This window comes from Hydra vulgaris, chromosome 09 (genome assembly GCF_038396675.1).
Source record: "Hydra vulgaris chromosome 09, alternate assembly HydraT2T_AEP".
NCBI lineage: Eukaryota > Metazoa > Cnidaria > Hydrozoa > Anthoathecata > Hydridae > Hydra > Hydra vulgaris.
In genome coordinates, this window is record NC_088928.1 from 39,249,403 (window position 1) to 39,259,737 (window position 10,335).

Below are 10,335 nucleotides of genomic sequence, written 5' to 3' on the forward strand. Positions count from 1 at the left end.
TTAATGTAGGCTTTGATAATATAGGAGCTAAAGTATACAATAAAGTCATTTTTAAATACATCAACTTTGTCTTGTCATGTGCATATAACGCTCAGCCAGAGAGAGGAGTCAGTCAATGAAGATCTCTAAAAAACAAAAAAGTTTTTTTTTTTAATGTATTGTTAATGTCAAGCTGTTCAACTTTAATGGAGTTTAAGTTAAAATAAAACACATTCCGGTTATAAAATGCATATGTCATTATATAAACATTATGAAAGTAACAAAGAATGTAAATTATGACTTTTTTAATTAACTTTTATAATTCTACCATCATATATAATTGTCTTGAATATTTCAATGTTGTACCATTCATGACAACTTTTTGATAATTTTTTTTACACACACATATATATATATATATATATTTTAATATAATTCACCTCCCCTAGGCTGAGAAGACCACTACAGATGAGGTGGCTACTTGTGGTTATAACCCTACCAGGGACGTGGTGGGAATCGAACTCGGACCTCTCGCTTATGAAGCGAGCGCTCTACCACTATACCACTACCGCATATAATCTAAATCAACAAGTTACCAACAACAATTGTGTGTTATTTTGTGATTTGAGTATTTCAAGCGCATATAATCTAAATCATCAAGTTGCATAGATGACAAATTGTTAAATAAATTTCTTATTCCATAAATAGTTAGTATTTATAAAAAAGTTAGCATTTATAAAAAAAGAAAAAGTTATTAAAAGTTGCTAACAGCATGCTCAAATTAAAGCTAAGAGATCTTATATACAGACTTCAAAACAGCAAAAGATTTATAAAAAAGAAGAAAGTTAGGGAAAAAGCTGTTTAAAAAGGGCATTTTCTCTAATTTTCATTCTTCTTTTTTTTAATATTTCAATATATCCGTTGAGTATCAAATCACATTTATATAGGCTAATCTAGATCGGTTTGTCTACTAATTCTAATCTCTCAGTTGTATTCATGTCTGGTTTTTCAGATCTTAATTAAGATTCTGTTTATTGCATTTTTTAGCATGATTTCATTATTTTTTGTTATTTTGTGATTTGAGTATTTCATTAATTTAATTTATTTGTGATTTGATTGTACATTTACTGAGCTTTTTTTTTGATTAAATTTATTTTGATTTCACAAATTAATGACTACACTAGTCTGAAATGGCTCAAAACTTGAACTTGAGTTTCCGAAGAAACCCTTTGGGGTATTAAAGTACACATGTTCCCATTTCAAAGAATGCAAAAATTGAAATCAAGCTATTTCGTCCGAGAAAGAAAATTGATTTTGAATTTTTAACATTTAATGAAGAAATGCTGGTTGACATAATTATTGAAAAAAATGATTTTGGCTCATTCTAAACTGGAAATACCATCCAAATGTTTCTATATGTAGCATATTTGTGTACATTCCGTTATTATGTGTATGGGTTAAGGAAAATCCTTAATTTAAAAAAGTTGTAGAAATTTTGTTTGAATATAACAATAGCATAATATTCATAATATTAAGTCTTTTTTATCACAATTAAGTTAAAATGATAAACACTAATTTATTTACTAACACTATTTTAATTCGCATTTATTCTTCCAAACAAATAAAAATCACATTGATTATTTCTTTTTACATTCTACAAATGTTTGCTGTTAGATTCGACCACTGATGCTTCCAATTTCATTCCATATTCTGGGTGATGAGAGGGCCTTTTAAATCTAGTCCAATGAACACTGAAGTTGTAATGAATAGACTCAGTTGCTTGTTCATTTCTGCAACAATTATTTTCAACTTGCCTAGCCACACTCTCCTCATTTGGGTTCGAATTATTTCCTGCTTGTCGAGCAACATATCTAGCATTTTGTCGATTATTAATTTCATTTCGCCTAAGCCTCTTTCATTTCTGCGACAATTAACTTGTCTATTAACATTTCTATTTTTAAACTAATATCTGCTCATAGCCTAATATCATCTATTTAAACTCCACTTTTAATTGAAAGTAGTAACAAAAAGTCTTAAACAAATCTTGAAGATAATGAAGATAATCTTTCCTATAGAATTTTTTTCTACTCTAAATAGCACACACAAATAATTTTTATATATAACAAACTGTCATTTAAAATAAACTATACAATAATCTTATGACTTTAAAAAAATATATATATCAGCTAAGAGATGTTTGAAAAAAAGTTAACTTAGCAAACAATAATAAAAAAATTTATTAAAAACCTGCAATTTGAATAATAAACATACTGCTAACACAGAAAAATAAAAAAACTAAAAATGTTGTAAACCCTTTTTTGCAAACTTTAATATTATTTCTTTAAAAATGTTATTAGTAAACGTTCTTAAAAAATTCACAAAACTTTACAATATTTTGTACTTCTATACCACATAAATACATTATCTGATAAATCTAAAATAAAAAAATGTAACAAATAAGTCAATAAACTAAGAAAAACATTACATACAAAAAATGAAAATCAATGTACCTTATAGAGAAAAGCTGTTGTGATTTACCAGAGTAGTAGTTGTTAAATATTATTATTTCATGTTAGCTTTTACAAAATAATTTATGCTGGAACATCATGATTCCAAAATATTTATAGCAAAATCATGCAGTAAACAGCGCTAAAGACAAAAAACAAATTGAGATAAAAAAACTGTATATATGGCTAAATAATTTGTCTTGGCTTTTATTGAATGATTAAAAGCAGTGATTTTTAATAATAAAATTACCTATTTATCGTTTTTAACAATAGACACCAACGTGAAGGTAAGCCAAATGTCTATCAACTCAAAAGATAACAAAAAAACAACATCACAGCAATAACACACAACAATAGCACACACCATAAGTTAATATAATATGCATATGACATAACTTAAGTAACATAACATTCATATATAACAGAGCATAAGTAACAACATTACGCAAAATGTTATTAAAATACATTATTATGTATGTTTAGAATAATTAATAATAAAGGCTTGAAAACACCTAGATCTAAGGCAGTTACAGTTTGACACTAAACACTGCTGTGTAACCCTCTGCTATAAGTACATCACTTGGCTGGCAAGGTTGAAAAATCCTGCTCTACACGTTTATTAAGTCACAGCACTTTGAAAACATGGAAACAACATAATATAAACATATGTACCAATTATAAATACAAAATGTATTTAACCTTATATACATATTTAAACACATTTATAAAACAATTATATAACACATATTAACACAGACACAAATAATAAAAAAACACTTTACATTATTATAAAAAAACATTGATAAAACAACTATAAAGCACATATTACCACATACACATACTTATCAAAAAAGCATATATGCAAACAATAAACATGTGCAAACAAAAATTTTAAAAATGACGCAAGAAAATTTAAAATGATTCAAAGTAAACAAAATAAATATACAAACAATACTCTTTACCTTCATTTTTTTTTCATAAGAACTGTAATCCTCATAACAAAATTTAACCTTTACATACAATAACATGTGACATGCCATGCCAGTGTTAGCACAACATTTTAATTTATTTTATTAAATTTTCTATAAAAGAACAAAAATTGTTAATAGCATCACAGAAATTTCAAAGTAGCAATAACCAATTTTATGGAAATAGATTTAGTATAACTTTTTTTTGCATAAAAAATAATTAGGCCTCATCCATACCCCTATTTTCCTTCCAAAAAATAAAATAATAAAAACTGCTAAAAAAAAAAATAAAGCTAAAAAAAAAAACAAACAAAATATAAACGATTTAAAAAATTATTAGGAGTGATCCTTTCTACTTTATACCTAATTAAAATGTTAAATATAATCATTTTCTATACTTACTTCAATTATAATATTATCTTAACGATGATTATTTATCTTAATATGATTCTTTATGTAATATTTCTAAACTAATAAATAATAATCAAACTCCAAAAGCAAAAAGTTTTAACTCGTTTAAAAGATCTTTCTCCAATGACCGTGTATATTTTGACAACACGCTCTTTCAAAGCCTAGTAACTAATGAAACGACGTTAAACGTTAAACAGTAAACGTTAAACGTTTTCTGTTGCAATTATGTTATAGATAACTATTACAACAATTTTATAACATTGAATTAAATATATTTTGATGTAAAATCAATTTTTAAAGACCTCTGCTGTATGACAACTAAGCCCATCAACGAGGTTGATTGTTATAGAGTGTTGGGTTGGTTATCGCATTTCTTTGTATGTTTGGAATATAACCAGTTAATGCAAACTTGAGTACAAACTAATTTTGTTAATATAATTCTGAGACTAAAGATTCTCAGATTATTCTGAAACAAAACTTTTTTTGACTATAGTCGAGGGGGCTACTTATGACCTTGGGGAGATGATATAAGTATTAAATAAGGCTACTAATTGTGGTTACAATCACAACTCTCTAACTCTGAACCACAATCCTTGACAAACAAGGTCGCTGCGTGGAGAAACAAGTTGAGCACGGTACTTCCAAGGACGTAGAGTAATGAAAATCTTGGAATAGTCTTAATTTTGGAATAATCTTAATATAAATAAATAAAATATAAAATAATAAAAACATTAGTTTTTTTCAAAAATACAATACAACTTAAACTATAATAAGTGTTTGTAATAATGGTTTTAATTAATGTTGTAAGAAGAACAGATTTCGCAAATAAACTGCAGTAAGCCCATTATGATGGGCTTATGATGAATGCACACCAGTGCATTCATCATAAGCCCATTTTTTGCAAAGCTGATATTTAATCCACTGTTCTCTTGATCTGCCATTAGCAAATGATTCAAAACAGTAGATGCATAAGTATTTTTCATCTTCAGATAAATTTAAACCGTAAAAGTATTTGTTTGCAAAATTTGATATCAACAATTTTTTTACTTCTAATAACATGTGATTTCGGATTTTTAATCTTTCTAGTCAGCTTGTTTTTTTATAAATATTAAGCAATCCTTTAACAGGTGAGTTAGTTAGAATCATAAAATTATTGAACGCTTTATCCTACTTCTTTTTGGTGCTAACCTTTGACCTGGTGTAGGCAGAGGCCTAATACTAAGTGGATCTTTTACACTTCTGTTTAGCTGATTAGCCGGTATCTGAATTAATACTTTAATAAACCTTTGGTGGTTCTAATCGAATTGAATGCGGTTGGCAGATTTCTTTCTTTAAATCAATATTGAAAGAAAATGGATTTGGGCATTCAGTTACATAATTAGCACAATAATCAAAATCAGTAAAAATATTAGGATTTAATGGGTAAAGAACTGTTGCAGCCAAACTAACCAAAATATTCTTGAGAGATACAGCCTTTGGAAATGCAATGTTTACGATTTTTGGAATATCATTTATTGTAATGGTTTTCCAGGATTCATTACCAACCATAACGCCATAGCAGTATTTATATAATTTTTGAGTGGACCATAAACTACCTTATCCGAGGGCTGCAATCTGCGCGTGCAATGCAGTGGAAAGGTAAGCATTAATAGTCCATTACTTTTTTCAAAATCTAATCCTTTAATACTAAGATGTTTTTCATGATTGTCAAGCATAAATAAACAAGACTTTTCTTTAGAGCATCTTGTGTTGCGTACAAAATGTTGCAGATATTTTAAAAAGTTTTCTTCTTTCATCTAACTACTTGAATTGGCATCTTTAGCGCTTTCTGTTGGCATCTTCAGTGCTGATATTAGAAACGATATTAAAAGTTTTGACAAGGAAAAATAAAAAAATGGTGGAAGGCTATTTTCAACAGCATTTATTGGGCATACTGAAGTTACAGATGTTCCTCGTTCAGCTGATGTGATGGCTTTTACTTGTTTAAATCTCTTCTCGGCAATATTTTTTTTAGGTCTCTGTACAGTAGTTTCCGCTGTTTTTTCCATGCTCCAAAATATCATTTGGTGAGAAGGAGTAATAATGCAGACGTTGTTGCAAATTGTTGAAAAATGATGTAACATTTTGCTTATTGAAACTGATTGCTCAACTTAAACTAGGAGCTTTAGGTTGCTTTATGGAAATATTTAAAGACGCTTCATAAATGTAGTAAATCAGTCTTTACTAGCCTATTCTTCTACAATCCAACTATTTTTATATTATTTTTAATTGCAAGCTGGAAAGCAAACTTTTTAACTTAAGTAGGAATTAGACCAAAATAATTTTCTGCTGCTCATAACAGGTAGATGACCTTATTCTATTGTGTCTGACAATATGAGTTGTTTTTTGTATCGCACTCTTGACTTTTTCAATTAGATCTGTTATACACCTTTTCAAGATGTCATTGAGAACTTAAAAGTTGTAATTAAGAAAAGTAAGATGTAATTGAGAAGTACAACATGCAATTTAGAAATTTTAACATGTAATTGAGAAACTCAACATGTAAATAAGAAATCAAAATATATAATTTGAAAAACGAAAGTTGTAATTAAGAAATCGGATTATGTAAATAAAAAGACATTATTTGTAATTGCGAATTCAATGTAAGCTTAAAGGTCATTATAAAAGATCTTCTAAGGCATGCATTTTAATAAGTTAATAATATCAAATTTAGCATTTGTATGCACCAGCAATACAGTAATACGGTAATGGAATTGAAATATCGTGTTATTTGTCAATACACTATGAATAGAAAGTCTGTTATTAAATTGAATACGTGCAAGCATTAATTTCAACAAATTTGTTTACAACCACTTCTGGAACAACCAGAACCACCTTGTCTAATTTGTAGACATAAAATACATACAACTAAACAAGTTGAAAGAAAATATTATGTTTTATCTTCATCGAATGATAGAAGAAGAGTAATTGAATGTGCTGAGCTAAACGACGATTGGGTGACTCTGGCGCAAACTTTAGGAGTCAAATATAAAACAGTATACAATTGGGTCCGCAGCGGAAATTTAAATTTTATTGAAAGAATTGATTTTAAACCAAAAAAATTAACCAATGATCAAATCAAAGAAACGTTAGCATAGATTGAAAGTGGCTGTCAGTTGACATTGGTGGCCATTAAAACAAGGACATTAAGACAATTTAATATTAACTTCAGCACAACCACAATTGCCAATTACCTCGAAGGCAGACTATTTTCATTTAAAAAAGTGCACAAGGAGCCCACTACAATAAATAGTAATGAATACAAACTAAAAAGAGCTGAATATGTTAGGAACATTAACGAACACATCACAAATGGTCATCATTTGTGATGTGTTCCTTAATAGTTTAGTTGGATAAAACAAGTTTTATTCTTTTTTGTAGAAAAACGTAAGGACAAGCCAAACAGAGAAAAAGAGCAATAATGAAAATACCTTCTTCAAAAGGTGCAAACATATATTTGATTGCAGCCATATCAACAACAAATGTTGTCATGGTGGAAACTCGCAGAGGTTCGTTTAAAGCAAATTCTTGTAACGAGTGGATGTTGGTTTTGTTTAACCAGTAGGTTACATCTGGGAACCGTTTTGAGGATTTAGTCGTTGTAACAGACAATGCTCCATGTCACGCTCGTTTGGAAAAGGTGTTTGAAAATTCACCGGCTCAGTTATTACAATTAGGACCCTACAACCCAATGTTAAACCCAGTGGAAGATATCTGGTCTAAAATAAAAATAAACATTTAAAATGTTATTCCCATTCCACCTGTATTCAGTGCTGGGATTATGGAACAACAAATGCAGGTTTTAGAAAGAATTGTTACTGCGGCAAAAAATACAATAATGGGAGGTGATTGTACACGCGCTGTACAACATACGACCACGTATAACGCAACGATTTTAAATATAGAAGACGTCCAAGTTGGTGCTTAACTGAATATCGCAATGATTTTTAATGACGTTTAAATTTTAATTTTAAATTTTTATGTAAATAAATTGTTTGTAATTATTTGTGTTTTTTTTTAATACTCATCTAAAATCTCAATTAAATTTTTCACAAACAAAAATAAAAGAAAGTATATCCTATTCAATTTTCTTTTAAAATATTTTACCGAGCAAAGAATAGATGCTCACAAATTCATTTATACACTAAGTGTATATGTATATATATATATATATATATATATATATATATATATATATATATATATATATATATATATATATATATATATATATATATATATATATATATATATATATATATACATACATATAGAGTATATATGTTACTGTTACCCGCAGTACCAGGAATTAGTTAAATGCTAATGTTTATAATATAATTTAACATTGCAACTCTGAGTTTCATGTGTTATCACAATCATCAGGCAAGTAGTAAAAGTTTAATTTTGCTATCTTTTACTACTTGCCTGATGATTGTGATAACACATGAAACTCAGAGTCGCAATATTAAATTATATTATAAACATTAGCATTTAGCTAATTCCTGGTACTGTGGGTAACAGTAACATATATACTATATAGCTCTAGTTTATCTATTGAGCACTCTTTTATGTATACAAAATTATAAATAATAATATAAAGATATTTTCTTTATTCATATATATACACTTACGTATGTATATATATATATATATATATATATATATATATATATATATATATATATATATATATATATATATATATATATGTGTATATATATATATATATATATATATATATATATATATATATATGTATGTATATATATATATATATATATATATATATATGTATATATATATATATATATATATATATATATATATATATATATATATATATATATATATGTATATATATATATATATATATATATATATATATATATATATATATATATATATATATATATATATATATATATATATATATATATATATGATGTGAAAACTAATGTGGATTTAAAATTTACAAAGTTTATTTTGGAATATATGCTTTTAAAAGAAGAAGACATAGAGACTAGATTAAAGCTAATCCATGACGTAGAGACTAGGTTAAAACAATCCATAACATTTCATAACATTGAAGTTGCTCCAATTTCTAGTTTGATTTGAAAAAGAGAAGAGAAAAGTTGCTAAAGTACATAAACAAGGATCCTTATCAGTATTATCATCTACGATATAGAGCTTGATAATTATACGGAGAAAATGAATTATGACATCAAACCACCTAGTTCTAAGTCTACCATTTCTAAATATTTTCAACACAATATTTATAAAGCAGAATTTTAAACTTTTTACTTTCAGTCAATACAATACTAAACTTACTTGAATTATTAAATTTAAAAAATAAGCTTGACTTAAGCAAAGTAAATATATTTCATACCAAAATCTAACATCAGATGAACAAAAGAACTTTTTTTCAGACTTATCTTAAATGATAATGTAGCTTTTTAAAAAAGTTAAAACTTACAACACTCATGCTTGATGCTGGAGACATAAAACAATTTGATTGTATCTTTATATATTTATTAATTTGTTGAATGAAGCCTTCTATACCAGCTCGAGTTTTAATTTACTATTAATAATTTACTACACCGAGGACTCGATATTAAAAATACTACTGGGGCAACATTAAAAATTATAACTTTTACAAAAGACTACAGTTATCTGGACACAAAATTTAGACAGCTTTCTAATGTTCCTATATATAATGTTTGTGAATAAAGGAATGTGATGTATAGAGTATTTCCCATTAATTATTTGACTGTGAGAATCACTCAATTTATAAGAAAATACCAATTTGAATGTAAATGCCTTTGATTATTTTAACATGAGTGTGGTTGAATAATGTAAATGTATATAATCAGGGTGGTTAGCAAATTTTCATATTTATTTTCTATGACTTGACTCAATTTCTCAAAAAAGACTCAAAATACTTCCTGAGTTTTAGATAATTTATTTAATTTTCTGACTTTAGCTGGATGTCCAAGTTGCTGGTCATCCTGATAAGTTAATTAATAGTTAAATTTAACAGTTAATTTAAATAGTTAATTTAAATAATTAATTTAAAAGTTAATTAATAGTTAAGTTTAAAGCTAAATAGTTAAGTAAATTTAAAGAGAAACATTATTTTTTATTCACAGATTAAATATCTGAATACATTTTAAAGGAAAGTTTGCCTATTGTCTTGTTAAAAAATCTCTTAATAACCATTTAGTAATTTGTGTACTGTACTGTACTGAACTCATTTCGTTCCAACACAAGTATAGAGTTTTAAAAATTACCTAATTTTTTTACAATGCAATACTTTTTCCAAAACTAGGTCTTTGGCATTTGGTGCTTACTTTCCAACCATTTTCTGTTGACTTTTGTTGATCATTGCAATTTGAATTCTAACTACTACTTAAAAATATTTAATTAAGCTGCTG

The 10,335-nt window shown here is 27.0% G+C and overlaps 1 long non-coding RNA gene across 1 annotated transcript; it reads right to left on the reverse strand.

Moving 5' to 3' along the window:
• On the reverse strand, positions 1–10,335 carry LOC136084775 (uncharacterized). The gene is made up of 5 exons (XR_010640842.1): positions 10,192–10,335; positions 2,737–3,568; positions 2,490–2,628; positions 420–2,413; positions 1–125 (listed from the first exon to the last, which is right to left on the reverse strand). It is a non-coding gene; the product is annotated as an uncharacterized LOC136084775 (long non-coding RNA).